Genomic DNA, 14,990 nt, shown 5'->3' with positions numbered 1-14,990 from the left:
ATTATCACAACGTGGACGAATAAATTACGAAATTAACATAACGTGAAACCGTAACAGGGGCAAGCAAATGAATGTAGCAAATTGGCGAGAAATTCATCATCCATTATTTGTAAATATACAGGCGAACCAAATGACCTTTTGATTTTCGGCTACGGACAAAGCCGTGCGGGTACCACTAGTACACAAATAGCTGAAGAAAAAGGGGGTGGAGGAATTGAGTAATAATGTCAAGTCTTTTCGAAACTAAAAAGTTAATCTAAATTATTGTCTACAATATATGCATATTACGCACAAGTAAATAATATGTAAATGTGCTTAGTGTAGTTTTTAATGTATGATAACATGCTGCAGTGAAATTACCACAAACTATAGTTAAAAATAAAAAAAGTCACATTCCACGAATTATAATATAGCATATTCATCGCAAGAACCAAAATAGGGAATAGCAAATTTCTTGCGCTGCTTCGTATGCTCAACCTTGTGAAATTATAGAAATACCATTCATGGCTCCACATATGAAGAAAAATGCTAATGTATGGATTAATTAGTATCATGTGTTTTCAGTGTAAAAGATTCCTTTTTGAACAGCATATTTAGACGGAAAAAAGCAATAATTTTTCCTTATAGATAGGCAGCAAGGAGGATTGCTTGTTTTAATGAGCAGTATTATTTCATCCCAACTTTTATAGATATAATGAAAAGTTCAATTTTATTTATTTATTTTTTGGTTTGAAAACTTTTCCCTCCCATTTGGAACATTTTTCATTGGTTTTTTTCCCCATTGGAACATTTTTCTTGGCGCCTTTTTGACTCTGGCGCCGTCGTGCGCCGCACGACCTTGCACATAGGGACGGCGCGGCCCTGGGTGGAAGTAGAGTTTGTTGAACGCACCAATCTCAGAAACTACTGGTTCGAATTGAAAAATTCTTTTTGTGCTGAATAGCACATTTATTGAGGAAGGCTGTTATACCTATACAGGGTGTTCCGTTTTAACCTGCAAGACTTTTATTTTCGCTACCGTCAGTCTTAGATATATACTTCCAATTGCAAAAATTTTCAAAATCAGATGTAGAGTTTAGATATAGAAAATTTTGAAGCAAAAATAAAAATGAGTCAAAAAATACAAAATTTAACTTTCTATACGGCCCCTAGGTCCCCTAACTATATTAAGAGAAATATTCTCCATTGAAAAATATCACTGACACAAAAAACTTGACATTTGTGCGACCAAAACTCAAGAAGATATTACAGTTCAAAGTTTAGGGGACCATACAGAAGATGAGATTGGAACTTTTCTCTCTTTCAGGAAAATGACTGGTCTTCAAAATAAAAAAAAAAAACAAGGTATTTATATTTTTCATTGCTATTCAAAAATAAATGCAAATGTCATGCCATGGTACGCAAAAACACACTATTATATAAAACCTCAAAAAATTTGAAAAACCACACACTCTATGCACAAATATAATTTAAAGACTTTTTTACCGCTATATTTTCCCTCAAAAGGTCGTGTTATTGACGGCGAGTGAAAAGTGGTGTAAATCACAAAAAGGTGCGTTTCATATCTCGGTGAATATTGGTCGTACTATAATTTCATTGTAACTCTGCATCTGACTTTGAACATTTTTGCAATAGGGAAGTTTTCGATTTTTCAATTTTATTTTTATATGATAGAGTAACATGTATGAACATCATAGGTGAAAAAATTTTTGCGATACGATAAGTAGTTTTTTTTTTAAATTAATTTTTAAAGTTCAAGCTCTTGTGACGTCAAATGGCATAGGAAGTGACGTCAAGTCCTCTTCCGATAGGGGAGAAGCCGAAGGTCACGCATTCGACTTCGAAGGCGAAACGTAAAAGGCTTATCTCCTCGCATTTAACTCCTCGCGTTTCTGGAACATTGAAATTAAGAACTGGAACATTAAGATTCGAATATCATCATTGATTTTACTTGACGAAGATTATTTAGATTGTGCTTTAACGAATATGGTCTATTATTGAATTTCTAAAAAATAAAAATATCTGCGCGCTCACAATGTTCCTAACGAAAACAAGGGATCTTCGGCGGAAGGCTGCCCATTCGCGCCCTGTGACGTAGACTCATGACGTTTCAGAAGCGCGCACTTTTGCGCGTGGATTTTTAAAAATTCATTAAAAATCAAACACGGTGTTTTAAAATTCGGCGATGGTGAATTTTTTAGTTTTGAGGGTCAATTAACAATATCCAATAGCCAAAATATGAACATTTAATAGGTTGCAACTTCCCTATTGGAAGTATACATCTAGAACTCACGGATGCGAAAATAAAGGTCTTGCAGATTAAAAGGGCACGCTATGACTAATAGGAGTGCAGCAGTAACTAAAAATGTTATGAAAACGAGAAAATTTATATCATAATATAAAATGCTTGGAACGCAAATATCAATGAAATTAATCAGCGATAAGTTATACTAAAGTCCCAGTTCGTTAGGTGGACTCCATGGATAAGTGACCAACGAAAAGAAGCAGCTTAACGCGCTCCAAAATTCAGGCATGCGCATAAGTGCTTTCTAGCGGTTTGTGATCAGCTATGGTTTTAGACGCTGCCCAATCACGTGACCTACAAAAATAAACAGCTTAAAGCACGCCAAAATTCAGGCACGCGCAGAAGTGGTTTCCCGAGTTTTGCGAGCTACGGTTAGACGCTAGTTATGTTTACGCAATGGACCCATCGATGATGATGGGCCCGGTCGCCGAATGAAAAGTGAGATTCTTGTGAACATTTTGTTTTATGTATAACTTTTACAATGTACTGAAGAATGCAATCTCCCATGGTAACTTTTGTATGAATTGAGAATTTTATTACTTTCTCCCTCGCTTCATTTAAGACATTTCTAGAATTAATGTTTTTGTTATAAAATTGTACACATTATGCTGCATATATGTTAGTAAACACTTTCTTCTAGCTTCAAGAGCTATGTGAATAAATCCATATTTTATCAGAAAAGAAAATTGCTTGAAGTTGCCTTTGAAAGTCAACATACCTTAAATCTGAAATTTACAAGAAAGATGCTAGAATAACTATTAATCAATGCTGGATTCGATGTTTTTTTCTTTTCTTTTCTTTTTTTTTTTTTTGTCTCTGCAAAAATGTATGTTTTAATAATGATGAATTTTAATTTGTCATTTTTGTTGAATAGTTGAGATTTTATTCGTAAGTAAAGTAAATAAAAGCTTGAGGATTTTGTATTTTCCAGGGAGGAGGTTTTATTTCATTTGAAAAAGATTAAAGCAACTAAAGCTCCGGGACCAGATAATATTTATCCAAAAATTTTAGTTGAATGTGCAGAGGAATTAGTGGATGTTATTTTGAATATTTTCAATGCTTCTTATAACTCGGGGACGGTGCCAGAGGACTGGAAGCTGGCTAACATAACACCACTCTTCAAGAAGGGGTCTAAAGGTATTGCTGGGAATTATAGACCTGTAAGTTTGACTTCGGTGATTTGTAAGATTTTCGAAACTTTGATCAAAATTAAGATCATGATGTTCTTAGAGACTAATAGTCTGTTGACTAGTTTGCAGTATGGTTTCAGGAAAGGTAAATCCTGTACTACTAATTTATTGCATTTCTACGACAAGGTTACCTCAGCTTTAGATAACAAAAAATGTGTGGATGTTGTTTATATTGATTTTCAAAAAGCTTTTGACAAGGTACCGCATGTTGCTCTTCTCAGCAAGTTAGCTGACATTGGAATAGGAGGAAAAACTTTACTTTGGGTTAGAAATTGGCTTACTGGTAGGAAGCAAAGAGTAGTTGTGAGAGGAAATCATTCTAATTGGAGTGATGTTTTAAGTGGGGTTCCTCAGGGATCAGTTTTAGGGCCTCTTTTGTTTATTATATTTATGAATGACATCAATGAAAATATTTCTGGAAGCATGAATTGTTTTGCTGACGATGTAAAAGTTATGGGGATTGTCGAAAATGAAGAACAAGTAAAACAGCTGCAAGAGGATTTAGATCATATTACTAAGTGGGCAGATAAATGGGGTATGGCAGTTAATGTAGGGAAATGTCAAGTGCTACACGTAGGTCATGGAAATAAGCGTATGAGATATCGTTTACAGGGTTCAGTCATAAATCAGGCAGAAAATGTTATGGATCTGGGTGTGTTTATAAATCAGGACTTCAAGTTTAGTCAACAGTGCAGTATTGCTAGTAACAAAGCCAACAAAATGCTTGGGTTCATCAATAGATCTATTTCAAACAAATCTAAGAAAGTTCTTCTGCCTTTATATAGGAGTTTAGTAAGACCTCATTTGGAGTATGCTGTTCAGTTTTGGTCGCCTTATCTGAAGAAAGATATTTTTGTATTGGAAAGGGTTCAAAGAAGGGTAACTAAATTAGTAAGGGGACTCTCAGATTTAGATTATGATACCAGACTTAATAGGCTTAACATGTATAGCCTGGAGCAAAGGAGAGTCAGAGGGGACATGATTCAGTTATTTAAATTTATCAAAATGAAAGATGTAAATGGATTAAATTTTTGCGGGGAAAGCAGGACAAGGGGTCATTGTTTTAAGCTATTTAAATCTCAGGCTAACTTGGAAATCAGGAAAAACTACTACTTTAGCAGGGTTGTGGGCACTTGGAATAGCTTACCGGAAGAGGTGGTAATGAGCAAGGGAGTGGATAGCTTTAAGAGGGCCATTGATCTTCATTGGGGACTAATTAATTGACTAGGACCAGCCTAGCTGGGCCCAGTGCCTGTTGCTGGTCGTCACATTTGTATTTGTATAAATTTGTTTGTTGCAAGTAGGGACGCACCGGATAGCGATTTTGCTGGATACCTGATATCCGATGCCCCCATACCTGCGGGATTCGGATATCCCGCATTTCGATTGCATTGCATGTTCGCATATTTTTCTACAATGCCGTTTCAAAACAATAAATCAAACTTGTTCCACATATCATTTCTTTAAAAACATGTTAAGTACATTCAAATGCACTTTTTTAGAGCTTCTATATTTTAATTTAGGAATTGCGCTATATATAAAATGAAACATTAAAATATTGTTTTATTTCGACAGATTTTTTCGAAAGAGACAAACTTTCGGCAAAAATTAGTTCTGTATGTAATGTACACATGGTTTAAACTTTTAATTATTCATAGTTGAAATCTTAAAGGTTGTATAATGAGTCGTATTTGTTATTAGATTTGCATGAGGTGTAGAAATTTTTTTAAACTTCATCATAAAGTAATATATTTTCTTGTTTCCAATTTAGAAATAACAAAAAATAAAACTTTGCTTTGAAATCATTTTTATTACAAATAATACACGTGTAAAATTTTCCTAACATACAAGTTAAAAAAGAAAATATTAAAACAGGGCCAGTTTGACTCAAAAGAAAAAAATAAATAAACTTAAATAATCAACTTAAAATTTTACTTTAATTCCAGAAATAAAGGTACATTTTCTCTAAAGATGCAAATTAGCATCTTAAATACAGGGGTTGCCCCCCCCCTAAGAGCAAGGGCCCACCCCTAAAAATCATAAATATCCCCCAAATAGAAAGCCCCCCAAAAAAAGAAAATACCCCTCACCCCCCCCCTAGGGGGGCAACCCAGTTAACAAATTAATAAACTTATGCTAAAATAATTAACTGAAAATTTTACTTTAATTCCAGAAAACAAAGATTCACTCTCTCTAAAGATGCAGAGATTATTTGAAGCCTGAGAATTCGAATTTCACTTGCCCGATCTGCCATCCTCCCTTCTACTTCCTCTAAAATGTGTCATGCTTTCAATAAAATGAATTGTACATTTGTTCTGAGATTTTTTTTTTTTTTTTGTGGATGATTTTTTTCGAGGTAGATTTCAACTCATTTTTACGGAAGTGGAATAATTGAAAAAAGGAGGAGAAAACTTTTAGGGATAACTAAAAATGGAAAAAATACAAACGCAACACAAAATTTTGGATATAAATGAATGCAATGAAAGGATTTTAGCATGTGTAGAAATATACAAGCAAACATAATTTCGAAAATAGTTTGTTTGTACAACTGCGCGCGCTGGGTACAAACATCGACTACGTCATTAGTCACTACATATTGGTTTCTTGATGGTTCTTCATCCTTTTAGTATCACTGAAAACGGAAGTTTCCACACCGTACTACTCTAAACATTGCTTTGTTTCAGTGCAACTATTCTGCATTTTTCATTAGTTTTTTTCATTCTTCGTTTTAATGTTCATGAGATATGATGGCACCAAAGCGTGCATTATTAAATTATTAATACACTGTAACTATATTATTGTTTTATTTACATGTCTCTCTCCCATTGACCATTAATTTTGTACATCGTAACAGAGTTTTATGTTGAATAATACAGCTTTTTTTATGCAAGAAACGGTAATATATAGTTCAAAATAGTGTGAGAGGTGTTTACAAACGCCTAAAATTTTTTAGTGTGTTTCTAAAAATCAGAATTCATACATTTTTCTACTACGCTAAATTTCAACTTACGCGAGAGGAGTAGTAGTGGAATGCATTCCTCCCTCAAGTCGGAACTTGACTGTATTTTAATTTTCAACACGACCACTCCTCCAACTTCAAGCGCTTTGATATGAACCATTTCAAGGTCGACTTTTCACTTCAGCGTGTTAAAGCAGAGAGAGTGAGAGAGGGAGGGATAAATTATTGGCAACATACCGTCAGCAGATTCGCGAAGGAGAGGGGACGACGACGCAAGGGAATGCCAGAAGCTAGGTTTGAAGAGGAATGGTCGTTTTTGAAGCAGTAATTAAAAGAGAAAGCATCATCGAAAAGTTTATGAAACAGTGAAAGCTTGAACTGGAATTTTTGCAAAAGTAAATTCAAAATTAAACCCTCATTTGGTACCGGATAACCCCACATCAACCCCGGATATCTCTCGCATTTTTACCGGATAACTGCCCGGATATCCTGCAAAAAACTGTCGGATATCCAGATTCGGAGTGGCTTGCCGGATCGGATACCTCGTAGTTCCGGATAGTTAAAAAATCAGCCTGATACCGGATAGTTACCGGATATCCAGTGCATCCCTAGTTGCAAAGTAAATTTATCATTTAATAAACATGTTTTACATTACATGCAATATATGGACAGCCTGGTTCTTCCATTCAAAGACTGCAATTTTGTCCTTGTTTGGACTCATCAATCTGGAATAGGGATTAAACGTGCTGGAGGTCAGTGGCGGCGCAAGAACAAAAGTAGACGTCTGCAATGCAGTTTTGCAAGGCCCTTTTAATCATAAAATATTTCCAGACAAATAATTGAATTCATAGAATTAATATTTGTACTAACTATTGGCACTTAAGAGTTCCCAATTCACTTCTTAATTGCTATGACAAACTTTTTGTGACTTGTAGTGCAATCAAAAAGAAATTGTTTTGGTTGTGGGGGCTTAGTTGGTGGCAAACTGTGCTGCCACACAGTTTGCTAGCTTTGAAGATTAGGGGCCTCTAAAATGTTAAAAGAGAATAAAATATTTCTGTGTGACATAGTGCCACTTAGTGTTCACGAATGTCTTCTGAAAAGATAAAAGAGAGAAGATTTGTCTTTTGATATATTTTTATTTATTTTCATTTTTACTTTCAAGAGAAATTTTTAATTTTAGTGAGAAAATCGTAAATTATCATGCAATAAATTCCTTTAGTGTTACGGATTTTTGTTGATCAGTTTGCAACGTTTGATATATTTCATCACACTGTCATTGTTTTGACTCTAGCTTATGGCCAGTATAAAATATTGTTTTTATTTTAATGTATGCACATATTTTCTTCGTGTGCCATTTGCTTCTGTAATTGCTAGTAGTAAAAGTAAGTGAAAAGGCGCAAAAAGGACAAAAATTATTTTCAATCTTTTTCCAAACCTTGTTCTGAAGTTAGATTTCAGTTTCGTATTTCATACCTCCCTCCCCGCCCCCCCCCCCCCCCCCCGGCCAGAAAAAAATTCAGTTTGGATAAGAGACTTTTTTCAACAATTACACCTCTTTCGGATTCCAAAAATTTTCTTTGCAACCCTATTTTATGTCATATTTTTAACATTAGTTTTTTAATCACTTATAAAAATCTCGAATTAACTTATATAGCTAGCAAATTGTGTTTCTGTAAATCCAACTTCCTTTCTCCCTCCACTGAAAAAAAAAAAGAATGTAAGGCTCTCTTTCTTAATTGACCACTTTCGTATTTGAAAAATAGTTAAGTTCAGCCAATATTTTTCCTGCGACATCTCTTCGTAGAAGAAGTGTAAAGAAAAAATTTTCTTACTAGTCAAATAATAAGCCAATTCATGATACAGAAAGAAATTATCGCTCTTCCAAAAACTTTGGAAGAGCATGACTTAATAACTAATTGCAATAACTTGGCATTGGAGTTAGACGAAGTGAATGGAACTGATTTTATACACATAGTTAAAAGTTCTTGTAGATTTCATTCCAGAAACTTTAACTTCAACACTAGATACACTTAAATATTTGTTTGAAAAGAGTTTCCAAGATGCTTAACCAAATGTTGTAATTGTTATCATTCTCAAAACTTAAATTAATTGAAACATATTTAAGATCAACTATGACTAATGCTCGTCTTAATGCTCTAGCAGTAATATCGATTGAAAATGATTTATGTATTTTTTTAGATTTTTCATACTTAATTGATTGATTTACTGCTCAAAAAAACTAGAAAAGTTAATCTTCAGTGGATTTTTTTTTTAAATGAATATCGTAATTTATTTGTCCCTAAATTTTTCATTTTTCAAAATAAATGTTTGTTTTCGGCAAATTTTGTTGCCTCTGTTTCTTTTTTTCTTTTTTTTTAATTCACATAATATAGCAATTTTATAATAAAATGTCAAAATAATTGTAGATTTTTATGTGCTGAGGTTGGTGCGGGTTGTAGTGTGTGGTAATGAAATGTGTTATGTTTTAGGAGAGAATAAATAACAAAAATAATTATTTATCGACTATTGAAACATGTTTTGCACAGGGCTGCTAAAATTCTAAGCACGCCCCTGGCTGGGGGGATGGGGTGACACATTGAAAGGGGAAAATGACCTGATAGAAAAGGGGGTCCGGGCGCTCTCCCCTGTAAAAATTTTGAAATTTGTATTAAAAACCCCATTTTAGGCGTTCTTTGTTGGTGTTAGGGGAAAAAAGGTACAGGGGTCTCAGCAGAAATTTCTAAAAATTGAAGCCTTAAAAACGCAATAAAATACCATGTTTATTGACTTAGGGTCAGAGATTGTCCCCGATTGATTCTTTTTGAAATGGGTCTTTAAATCAATTCCTTCTCTCCCTTGCAAGTTCTCGAAATTGAAGTTTAAAAAACAGAATTTTAGACAGACTTTGAAGATTTTACCGGAGGGAGGTTCTTGAAAGGAGATTTTGAAAATTATGGTTCTAAAAACTTGAGCAATATTTTATATTCAGGAGCCATTCCCCAAAACTTTTTGTTAATGCAGTTTAAAAAACCTAATTGTTTATTATATAAAAGAAAGGCGGTAAGAGGACCCTTGCCCGAATATTTTCTGAAATTAAAGCCTTAAAAACGGGATTGTAAGGCCATATTTTGTAATATTAGGCTCATTAATTTTTAAAAGTAAAGCTATAAAAAGGCAATTTTAAGTGATTTTCAATGTTGTTGAGTATTCGGGGGCTTTTAGCTGGAAATATCGTGAAATTGAAGATTTGGAAAAGAAATTTCAGATATTCCATAATGCTTTTGATATGTGTGGGGGGGGGGAGTTCGGAGGAGCCACATTTTGAATATTTTCTTATTTTAAAACGAACTAGGAAAAAAGAAAAGAAATAGGATGGGGTGGAGGGAGTAGAGCTGGCTGATCAATAAGCTGTAACTATTGAATATTTTTAATTAAAAAATTTCTTTTTAAAACAAATTTTTATCATTAATTTTTTCAAGAAATAAAATAAATGAAACATGATGTAGAAACTTGAAGAAAGACGGATAATTGCGACAGTTTCAAATCTTTGCCCGCGTCGGAAAAATCGACGATCTGGGCCTGCTCAGTTGTAAAATCACTTTGTAAAAGACCCCCTCAGAATTCTACAATCGGGCCCCACATTTGCTCAGGCTAGCTCTGTGCAGTCTCCCCTTCATGCACTATTTTGATTACTTTTCTGTCTGTTGTATTTAATAAGAGCTTCAATCGAAAGCATGGAAATGTCTTAAAACTTCTGAGAATTTTGCGAGGCTATCGGCAGTTGCCGACGCCTAGCACCACCACCACTGCTGGAGGTAGATGTAATTTCATCAAAGCTGAGAGGTCCAACCTACTAGTTGATTAAGTAAACTTCTCACCAGTGAGAGTTCGCAGACATGGTGCTGTTCAACTCGTTAATTGAAAATCTCAGTTATTAAGCACTAAATTACCAACCCCCTAAAACTTGCACAAGTCCGAACAAGAACGAAACTGCACTCTTGGAATATGATAAACCATGCTATCATTGTATTACATTAGCAATAACCGCACGGTGATGCCCGTGTTAAGAATTTAAAGGAAGTTTGTTGAATTAAAAAATGCCGCATCCTCATCAACCTTTATATTTATCTATCTATACGATCTATGCATGCCTACCTCTGATGGTAATTAACAATCTTTTCTATAAATATAAAACAAAGAACATGCAAAAAAACACGCTCTTTATTTAATTAAAAAAGCACAAAAAAAAAAAAACCTCTCTATTCCCCCATAGTGTGTAAAAGATAAGAAAAAACTCACTGCTTTTGTTGAATCAAATGCACACAAATATGTAACTTTAAATAACAGCAAAATATATGTGTGGTGGGAAGAGAAATGAATAAAATCCCTAAATGTGGGGGAAAAAGAAGCTAAAGCAAGCGCTGTGCTGTTGGATTAGGTAGCCATGACGTCATTGCCTTGACATAATGACCATCGTAAATTTAAGATAGCTAAAACTTTGGATATACTTGGAAGTCGTGCTGTGCTCCACATTGTAGAAAAAAACTATTGCACATTTTTGAAAACTTTTTTTTCTTAAGAAAGTGAAATGTTTTTATTATTAGCTAGTTAAATTTTAGAAAAGAGGCCTTTATACTCCCTAACAACACAATGATATCCTTAAAGACTCCTGCGGATATCATCTTCAGGATAATCTGACATCTGTTGGCCATAGTAAGATAAAAATGTAAAGTATCTGCGCACACATCTCAGAACTATCTGCAAGTATTTTTAAAAATATACAGTGGGTAGGTAAAATTTTCAGTATTGCAATGCTTATTGTACTTTCAGTCTCATCCATGAAAGCAAGAGATTAATTTCATTAATCTATCTACAAAATTTCAAGATAACAATTGTTTAATATGGATATAAATTAAAAAATTTTGAGTGAAGTACATATTGACAGCAAATGTATCTGTACAGCAACAAATGTATCCGCGCATGGCGTGCACGCATGCGTCTACATTATCTAGCTATGTTGCTGGCTATCCGATAATGCTCCTACACCTGTCATAACTTTGTCAAAAAGTACACTCCTGCTTTCATCCAAAAGACATCCTTCATCTGTCACTTTTGGATAGTATTAGGAAAATTGTAGGATGGACAAAAACACATCTTTTGTCCGAAAACTATCCTAAGGATGTCTTTTGGACAATTTTAATCCAGAAATAATCCCAGCGTTATCTTATAATACAGTATCTGGATGACTATTGATCCAGAAACTCTCCTACTAATACCTTATAATACAGCATCCGGAAAATCCGGAAAGTTTCTTACACGAATCTTATAATATAGTTTCTGGATAATCATTTTCATCCTAGTCCAGAAACGATCCTATTGGTATCTTATGATACATTTTCTGGATGACTATTGATCCAGAAACTCCCACTGATACCATCTTACTGATAACTTATACAGTGCCTGCCGCTTATTAAAATCACATTCGTTCTGAGGACATTTGATTTTATAAAGCGGCTGATGTTATAAACTGGCATACTTACATTTTTTTAAAAAATGAAAGGCTTTGAAGTTTTAGTACTCTCAAAACGAAATGAATCACTTCATTTATTTTTGTTTTAAGTATTTCAAATACAGTTGTCAAAACATGAGGAACATTCTTTTATGTTTGCAGAAGAGTCTTAAAATATTGGTGTATTGTTGTTTCAATATTGTTTGAGAGTTAACGAAGTGTTTTGTAACGGTTAACATTGTATTTTCCTCTTTGCTCTGGTGTGTTCTATATCAACAAGCCCTATTCTGACATCCATTGAAAACTCAAATTTGGAACTGAGAGTTCCTCATCTTCTGGGACAAATTCCTTCACTTTTTGGTGCTTATTTATGAATTGTTTACGTATGATAGCCAAAAGCTTGATTTTATAAACAGCGATAGTGATTTTATTAAAGGATGGTTTTAGCATGTTTTTGTATTGCAGTGATTCTGTTCTTCCAGATTTAATTTTAAAAAGCTACTGATTTTATAATCCAGTGATTTTATTAGTGGCAGGTACTGTAATATAGTTTCTGGATGATTTTAGATCCAGAAACTTTCCTAATGTTATCTTATAATAAAGCTTTTAGGGGGTTTTTGATCCGCACACTTTCTGAGACATCTTTCTAAAGGCAAAAAAAAAAAAAAAAACTTATGTCTGAAGTTAATTATTAATGAATCAATTGCATTTTATAATGTGCTTACATGATCTAATACTTACTTTGTTGAAAGTTCTTTGAGAGGCTGGGAAGGAGGAACACTACTCAAATAGAAATTATGATTTAAAAAAAATCATAAATGTTTTAAAAGATTGAAGCTCTTCATGAAACATCCTTTATTGAGGTTGATGTCAACCAACATATTTAACAAGTAATTACAATGTTAGCAAATACTTTTAAATAGCACATAACTAAGATTTAAGATTTAGTAAGTATAGTGAATGTCAAAAAAGTTTACTCACTGGCTTTTTTTCATGCCCAACTGAAGAAGTAGATGCCAGCAGAGTTTCAACATTGAAGAGAATTTAATTACAATTTCTCATAAAAATCGTAACTCAACTAGTATTGTTCTTTGCGCTCTCTTCTTCTTAGTTTCTTCAAAAGGATGAAGAAACATAGCATTTATTTTCTTTACTTGACAATTCATCAGTAAAAAAACACTCGCCCAAACAAATGTAAACATAAGAAATATCCTCCTGCAAGAAAATACAAATTCATAACAAATCTAAAAAAGATTCGAAACTGAAAAAAAAAAAGTATATTTCCATTAAACAATAAAACCAAAGCAAATAAGTAACTTTTAACTAATTTTCAAACATCTCGGATTTTAACGGATCGCGAAGTCACCACCTGCAGCCAAAAATATGGAGATCGGAAATGGTGTTGCAATAACAAATACAGGCATGCGCGAAAACACGCTCGCTCCAGAAGCACTCCGGAGAAAGAATGTTATTGGAGTATTCCTGCTACTGATACCCGTAGAACGCCTAAAGGAGTCAGTTGTAGAATACTACAGTAAAACCTCGCTACAACGTTATCCGATAAAACGGTAATCCCTCCACTGCGATAATATTTCGTGGTCCTGGTGAACTCGCGTACGAATTAATGTTATCTTTCTCTCAATATTGCGATATTCTCTATAGCAATAAACTCCCGTAAAACGATTTTTTTTTAAATTTTCAACCCCCCTTTATTACAATAATTTGTTTTTAAATAATGAAAAATATCCTATTTTATCAACTTTTGCCCCTTTTTTTCGTTTTTTTTTTTTTTTTGACAGACTTACTGCTTATTGTGTACTTATTCCTTTTCACCACTGTAAGAGGTATTAAAAATGTTATACCCATTTTTGAACTTCAAAGTTTTAGTGAAAACAGCAGACAAATCATCTTAACAAAATGCTCAAGGAATCCAACAAAATGGTGATAATAAACAGGGTTGAAGTATCTCCAATTAAAAGTCTGTTTTTTTAAATCTATAATAATTGAACTCATACCGAGGAGAGGAGAATGACATGAAACATGGGGACAAACTTTAAAATGACGTACCTTGGTTAATTAAATAATTAAATTTAGTTCAAGGATGTTAGTTTACACCTTTAAGTAAGCGTTATTTAGTACTACTCATTAAATTTGTGGAATGTTCATATAACATTTTTAAGTAATTTAAGCATACTTGAAAAACGAATGGGGACACACCAAAAGAGTGACTTTCCGGTTATTCAAAAAATTTTGTAGGAAAAAATAAGTGAGTTATTGTTTATGTATAGGAAGAATGGAATAACATCAGAAAAGTATTTTCTAACTACACTAGTCAACACCAAAAATGCATCCGGCTCAAAAGTAGTTATTTCCAAAGTATTTTGCCTCGCTAAATACGAAAATCACCAAAGAAAGTTGAGATTAGCTCTAGTTTTTCAAGATACAGAGCCAAGTAGGATAGTGAATTCTCACTAATGCTCTTTTTTCCTGGCAGATAGGTTCACTCCCCATGGGACTGACTGCCTTCTAAACTTCGACCCCTGGTTGGCATAGAAAATCTCACTACATGAACACCGAAATGGACTTCAAGAAATTTTAATTCTGGGAAGAGAAATGCACGAATTCAGCCTCTAGTAGATCCACCCATTTCTGCTTCCACCCATGCTCATTCTGCTGGGATAATGAAGAACTTTGTAAAAGCTGTGAACAAAGACAATTTTCCAACACCTTAGAGGGAAATTTCCAAGATATATTGAAGCTAAGGTTAAGGAGAGAGGAGAACAAAAAAAAAATGCGAGGGGAGAAGAAAACACCCAAGAAGCCTTCAAGGGTGTATCACAAGTATTTCTAAGCAGCAGAAAAGATGAGAACTAAAAACAGTTGATCAAACAATCCCAAGTGAAGTTCTGTGACCATTCATGAATGATGCTTCTCTGAAACTCTGTTTTGTTCACTTCTTCCAGGATATTTTGCTTAAAAATCAAAGTTATGAGCAGTGAGCAAGAGGAAAGGTTTCACTGAGAT

At 33.9% G+C, this 14,990-nt stretch overlaps 1 protein-coding gene across 4 annotated transcripts in view; it reads left to right on the top strand.

The window, feature by feature from the left end:
- Positions 1 to 2,687: 2,687 nt before the first annotated feature.
- LOC129218381 (palmitoyltransferase ZDHHC16-like) overlaps positions 2,688 to 14,990 on the top strand; it is a 53,723-nt gene continuing 41,420 nt past the window's right edge. For 2 of the 4 annotated variants that reach the window (XM_054852626.1, XM_054852623.1), the window contains exon 1: positions 2,719 to 2,813. The gene's annotated coding sequence lies outside the window, so the exon portion shown is untranslated. Of the gene's footprint in view, positions 2,823 to 14,990 lie in introns of all 4 variants that reach the window. The other 2 variants (XM_054852624.1, XM_054852625.1) reach the window with 2 other exon arrangements.

The sequence above is a fragment of the Uloborus diversus genome, chromosome 3, assembly GCF_026930045.1.
Source record: "Uloborus diversus isolate 005 chromosome 3, Udiv.v.3.1, whole genome shotgun sequence".
Taxonomy (NCBI): Eukaryota; Metazoa; Arthropoda; class Arachnida; order Araneae; family Uloboridae; genus Uloborus; species Uloborus diversus.
This window is presented reverse-complemented; position numbering and strand designations above follow the sequence as displayed.